The following is a 7,270-nucleotide window of genomic DNA, read 5'->3' as shown; positions in this document are numbered from 1 at the left end:
TTTCATATAAGTTTTTTCTTTTTCTAAAAAAAAAAGAGGAAAATAGATCAACCCAATTAGGTAAATAGTTTGATTTTTTTGCCCAACATCTTTTATATGCCAAGGAATATACTATTTGTGTTTCAAAAATTTGTAACTAACATGTGTTGTGTCATTATCATTTGACTATAATATCTAATGAATTAATTTAGTTATATCCATAAATTACTATATCTCACATTTAGATTTTAGAAAGTTTATATAATTGCTTCTTTAATGTACGTTGATATCGAAAAGTGTGGAAAAAGGCGAAGAGTTATATTGTTTGAATGGTGCAAGAAGGTTGAAAGGGAGGAGGAGCTTAGGGAAGATGGTGTTGATAGAGTTCGAAGTGGGGAGTTCACAAACATGTTCGGTCCTTGGGGCTGAGAGAGGTATTTATATGTGTTTGACCTCTTTTGCCACGTGTTATCTCTGGATAGGCTTGTTGGCCCCTTCTATGGTTCCGTATGTGACATTGAATAGATTGCAAAGTATGTAAATGATAAGTGATGGTTAATTGTCTTGGAAAAAAGGACATGAATGGTGAAGCCAAATGGTCAAAGTTAAGTGGTCATAGTACTTTAACAAGGATTGGTCACATATATGTAATTATATATACATAATTAATTCGATACACGTTAAAAGAAAATTTTAGACTCTATAAATATGGTTTGAAAAGTAATACATACTCCGTTGAAGGTCTATCGGAAATACCCCTTATATATAGGGATACTGTCCAAAACTATACGTGCAATGCAATATATAAATTTTGATTTTGTGTAATTTTATATACTAAATGTTGATTTGATTCAATATTCACAAATCACTAATAAAAATATTAATATAACATCTTTTTTCATTAACATATTGCGTGCACAAATAATTTGGTTTATTCAATATAAAAATATATTAATGTATCTATTTCTTTAGATGTGTACAGTTGAATGAAAATCAAAGTTTCATTTACAGACTTAAATTGTAATAAAAATTTCATTGATATAATTACATCAAATTACATATTAAATTAAAGTTTATATATAACTTTGATATTTATCTTTTGGATAGATATTGATTGATTGGTGAGACACTGCCTTTTCCCCAATTTTTGCAGAAAAACAAGCAATCATCTTAGGAAAACGTAAAGAGAATATCCTCTAATTTTCTTATGCCAACAAGTATACAATATCCTAAACATGTTCGTAATGATGTAATCAAGTTTTCGTGTTCATATTGCTAAAAGAAACAAAGAAAAAAAATTCTTAATTTTGTAATATACAGGTGACGTGGTATTATAGATGTGTATATATAGGTGTATGTATATTTTTGTGTTGTATTTATGTATTTTTATTTCATCATTTATGTTCAACATTATCGAGGGATTTTTCTATTCCTTTGAGAGAAAATTTTAAAGTGTTATTTCTATAGTCATTAGTCAAGATTTTGTCTCCTAATTTTAACGAAAATTTTTGAGATTACTCGAAGAGATAGTAAGTTCGACAAAGTAAGAGAGTCTTATCGCACGGTCATATCTCAAGTAGTAGTGTAGTTGCAAATAAGTGTCCTACATGTTGTCGAAACAAATAGTCTGACAAAACACTCCCACTTTGTTGAACCCACTGTCTCTTCAAGTAACCTCAAAGACTGTTGTCAAAGTCGAGAGATAAAACCCCCAACTAAAGACAACATCGACGCATTAATGGCGTCTGTAAACTCTAAGCAAACAACTTCTCCATAAAAAGTCGACATCCTCTTAATAAACATATTACATATAAAAAAATTATTACGTATTGTATAAAATTTTAACATGTTGATGTACAGGTGTCGTTTTCGTATTATTTTTTAAAATAATAGATGTAGACCCATAAGATTATGACTAGGGAGTAGGTTTAAGAGAGGTCACAACTCCCAAGCAAGAGAGACGTTGGACAAGTTGCGGGGGAATCGTCTTTTTCTTCTGTTTTGCACATTGGATACATATTAAGGACCCACAATGCAATTAGGTTAAGATTATAGATCAAATTTTATAAAACAATTTAAAAAATTCGCTATTATACCAATCACTATGAGATTTTGGGTTAATAGTAAAGTTAAGATTTTTTCCAAATTTATTCTATTTTAATTAGTATATATTTTACTTAATGCATTGTAATAATTAATTATAATTTTAGTTATTCAAATTGTAATTATAATTATGATTAAAAGAGAAAAAGGGTCATTATCACCAACAAATTATTGATTGAGAATCAAGCAAAATTCCCCCACCATTTGTTCCCTGACAAAATAAATTCGACCGTCCTTTTTGTAGATCATATAGATAATTCAGCCACCAAAAAGAATGTTAAATAAATGTGTTCACGAGTTTGATTTCGTTGGAAATTGAGATTTGATGTGGGAATTTTTTTTTAAATTTGATTTATTTTGGTTTTTTATTTAAATGTAATTATAAGAATTAATTCTACTCGAGCTTTTAAATTATCATCAAGATTTAAATTTTGAAGCGTTTAATAAAAATTTAGAATAAACCTTAAAACTGTACATGAATTTTAGTTTAAAATTAAATTAAAGTTCATATATAATATTGAATATTGAACTAAAATTTATATGTAATTTTGAGATTTACCATTTAAAATTTCAAAGTATTATTGTTGGATCAATTAGATCGGGCAGCTCAGTCGTTAGGTTGAGACTTAAATCATAGTTTAAATTTATAATTTTACCATCAAGCTCTTTATATTTTTAAAATTTTAATTAAATCCTTTAAAATTTTCAAAATTTCCATTAATTTTCTCAAAATTTTTAGAAATTTTAATTAGATCCCTCAATTTTTTTAAAATAAATTTTTAATTAGGCTCACCCAAAATTTAATAATGCCATGTTTTGTCACTGTATACATTACAAGCCCCTTCACATCCCTGAGACCTTACAAGTCAACAACTTGTCTAATAATCACCTTACAATCTGAAGCCATTTGTAGGTCTAAGACACTACGCTTCCGTCCTATTAAGATCATTCACTTGACATGGATAGAGTTTTTGACACTCACATGTCATATATATATATATATATTGCGAGTGATTTGAATCATGCTGAGATCAATTACGTAGTGAATTAATTAAATAATAATAGAACATTGATCAAACATGTGACCAACCTAACCTCACTAGAAGGCTCCAATTTTCATTTTGATTTAAAAATAGAAAATGTTAATTGTGTTTTATCAAATAGATGATTGAGATCATTTTTGTCTAATTCTAGATGTTGACACCATTTTTTTTGGATGAAAACGGGGTCAACTTGGATTTTGAAAATAAAACGAAAAATGGGAGTCGCCACCAATCCTTTTTTTGACGAGGTGTGATCGGGTCACCTCAAAAGGTGGTTGTTTTTAATAAATGATTTAATTTTATTAAAACAACGATTTTGGTCTACGAAATTCAGAAAAATGAGTTCGGGAGCCGGTTACGCACGAGGAAGGATTAGCACCCTCGATACGCCCAAAATTGGTACCTAGTTGATTAATTAGTGTCTTAGTGTCGAAAATTGAAAATTTGAAGAGTTTTTAAAAAATGCGATCCTTAAAAGAAAATCTGATATCGTGAATTAAAACATAAGATTCTCTTGTTCCGAAGGAATATCACATCCAGCACGTCAGGACACGATACTCTAACCATCGAAACCAAGATCACCTTATAGTTTAATGAAACCATACTTTGAAGTTTTAAGAGGATATTCGGCTATTTAGTCAAACGAGAAATCGAAACCCAGCACGTTAGGGCACGTTTTCTCGATTTTCCAAACGCGAAATATTGCCTTATTTAGAAAAATACAAGTGAAATTCCGGAGAGATATTCGATTATTTTGGACAAACGGGAGATTGCAGCCCAGCACGATAGGGCACTATTCCGCGAATTGCCAAATATTGAGTCTCGTCTTCATGATAAAATACAATAAGTATAATAAACTATATTTAAAATTATTATAAAATATGTATATAAAAAGAAATAGTACAAAAAAAATGATTATTAGTAAAAAATATAACAAGTAATGTGATACATATAATGACGATTTATACATAAAATAATTAGTTTTATTTTAAATATATATATATATGAAGCATATAACAAATATATAAATAAATAAATAATGTAATAATGTGAAACTTAACTCCAATTGATCAAATTAGATGAAAAGAAATAAGAAATAATGAAAATGATATAATAAGTATAATAAATAATAGTGTAAAAAAATAGTATAATAAATAATAGGAAAATAATAAAAAAATAGTAACATTAGATTAATAATAATACCAAAAAAAAAATTGTGATAAAAGTGTCTAAAATAAACAAAATAGGACTTAATTGAATTAAAAAATAAAATTCTGGAGTGAAAACAGAATAAAAGGATACAAGGGGACCAAAATGGACACGTGGGTAATGAGGGAGGGGTCTGGGCGCAAATTTCCGGGGTAATTTGAAAGCATTTAAAGAAAACAAAAAAAAAGGACTTGATTGAACGTAGGCACCCAGGACAGGGACTAATCGCGAAAATTTCCCATTTAAAAGAAATGTGCACATTTCCATCCCTTAATGCACGGTAAGCTTTTTCCCTTCCCAAGGCTCTACTTTTGAGGGGAAAAAAACAAATAAAGCCTACTTTTTATTTTTTTATTTTTAAAACATTGAACAAAAATAAATTTTTAAAGAAAATAAAAGAATTACAAGAGAAAAGAGAAAAAATAAAAAATACTCCATTAAAATAAAAATAAAATCGCAAGCAAATAAAATGATTAAAACAATACTGAGGACCAAAATACGATGCGCGCCAACTAATGGGGATTAAAAAAACAAAATTATCCCAAATACCAAAACGCAGTACTCTAGCGCGGACCGAATTGAGATTACACACAAATTTTAGGGTAAAAACGAAAGAAACAAAATAGAGTTTAATTAAAAGACAGCACAAATGGAGGGGACCAACCATGCAAATTACTCACTTAAAGTGAGAATGCGTGGATTTAGCCTGTGGATCAGGCCACTCGCAGACCCCCCCTTTTTTTTGAAATAAAATAGGAAATAGTTAAATAAAAATTAAAGTAAAAGGAAAGGTATAAATTACAAATGACAGAAAGTTGCCGAGGACCAAATCACTATGCGCTCGAAGTTGTGGGGACGAAATGGGACAATATCCCAAGTCCTATGCGCTTCGTTTCATTTGTCCAGGTCGGGGACTAAATCAGAAATGAAATACAATAATAGGGCAAAAATAAAAAAAAGAAAAACACGAATCAGGACCACATTGTAATGCGGTTCAAAATCAAAGGGACTCGCCACATAAATAGCCTCATTTTTTGTTTTATCTCATTTAGCCCTAGGAAACTTTAAAAGAACGCAGCCCCTTCCATCCTCTCCCCCTCTTTCTTGCGACTAGAGTCTCAAAGCCCTCATGGCCGCCGTTGCCATGGTACCACCGCAGGCGGTGGTCGATGACTCGAGGAGAAGGGTTTGTTCGACCCCTTTTGGATCCATATTCGGGGATCTAGTATTTCCTCCATGAGAAATCGAAATGGAAGCCCCCCATCTTCGTTGGATTCGGTTCAAACGGAGAAGAACTCCGACAGTGCCGACGGTTCAAGATTTAGGTAACAGCTTTCTCTCTTCCTTTTCCTATTTTTCGTTTTAAAACAGATTTTTTGTAAAGAAAATCAAAAAAAAAATAAAACAGAAGATGTATATACAAATAAAGAAACGGAAATGAAGGGACGCAAGAATGAATTTCAACCTCTTTTTTTTCTGATTGCTTGAATCCTGGTACAAAACTTTTGTTCTTTTTATTTCTTTTTTCCCTTTTTTAGAATACCATCGGTTCCCCCCTAAAATACAATCGATTCCCCCTTTGAAATATCAAAAATCCTCCCCTCTTCTAAAATTTTTTTCTTCCGTTTTATAATGGATTACAATAACAATAAAAAATGCTCCGTTTCTCTGTTGTGGCTGCCTTTTTTGTTGTTTGTGTTTGCAGGGTATGGCCGGTGTTGGTGATGGGGGTGTCAGACGGTATGGGCGTCGTGGTGGCCAAGGCTGAGGTGTGCGAGTGGCGACCGGTCAGAGGCGTGCATGCGTGAGGGGGGCAGACGGCCAGCTAGGTTTTTTGCTGAAACAAATTTTAATTTACTGGGCTTTGGGCTGTAATTTTTGGGTTATTTTCATTTGTTTTGGGTCTTTAGGCCTAGGTCAAAATTGACCTGTTACACTAGTTTTAAGTCCTTCTGTTATATTAAAATTAGGAGTTTAATCCTTCTGTTGACGCAATTTGATTCCTTTAATTTCATCATGTTATTAATATTTTCCAATTTAATAACACTGTTCATTATTATTGTTAAGGTAATGTTGTAAATTTGTACTGTAAGAAAATTATTAACAAAAAACCATGTCATCATTTCAACGATAGAATTATTATTAGTTTGATACCAAATTACGCTAAATAAAAATAGAAAAATTAAAATTTTAAATATCAGCATAATTGAGGGACTAAAACTGTAATTAGACCGTTATTTTTGAACAAGACAAAAAGATTTTGCATATTGGGAAAAATAGGGAAAAGAGCAAGAACAAGTCTTGATACAATGAGTGACAGAGTGTTTACATAAAATATTCCTTAAAATATTTACAATGTTCAATCTACTCCAACCAATCACTTTGGATTTATTTATTTATTTTCGTAATTTTATATCATTATTTTTACAAATATAAACAAAGAAAAGAGAATTTTATCACTTATAAATATCATTCATGATGTTTTTTTGTCAATGAAAGTTAATTCTTTCGGATTCGTGACTGTTCATTACAATCATTCAGAGACCAATGTAAAAGGGACAGGTGACCCTCTCAAAATGGAGAATTGTAATTTTTCTTTTTTATAAATTATTAATTTATATATGATAAAATTGCACGTTGGCTCCCAAAAATGAACAAGAATTTATTTAGTCCTTTAAAAAAATATGAAATCATAAACTAGATAAAATTATATTTTGACCTCTAAAAAATTTATAATTTAATTCCAACCCCTCTTAATTTTTTTTTCTAGATTCACCCCTGATTACGACAATGTCATCTTTAAGATTCGAACTTAAGTTTTCTCTTTCAAAATGCAATGTGCCTTTACTACTATACCCAACACTTATTGGTATTGGACAAATATTATTTGTAATTTGTGTATGTTGTAATTCTATCATTAATGATAGGGTAAACTA

General features: G+C 30.5%; 1 long non-coding RNA gene across 1 annotated transcript; it reads left to right on the top strand.

Annotated features, from left to right (window-relative positions):
* The first annotated feature begins 5,123 nt into the window (after positions 1-5,123).
* On the top strand, positions 5,124-6,400 carry LOC107928317 (uncharacterized). Its single transcript, XR_001692589.2, has 2 exons — positions 5,124-5,659; positions 6,040-6,400. It is a non-coding gene; the product is annotated as an uncharacterized lncRNA (long non-coding RNA).
* Positions 6,401-7,270: the final 870 nt, after the last annotated feature.

The sequence above is a fragment of the Gossypium hirsutum genome, chromosome D08, assembly GCF_007990345.1.
Source record: "Gossypium hirsutum isolate 1008001.06 chromosome D08, Gossypium_hirsutum_v2.1, whole genome shotgun sequence".
Lineage (NCBI taxonomy): Eukaryota > Viridiplantae > Streptophyta > Magnoliopsida > Malvales > Malvaceae > Gossypium > Gossypium hirsutum.
The sequence above is the reverse complement of the archived record's forward strand: the minus strand, read 5'-3'. Positions and strand labels throughout refer to the sequence as shown.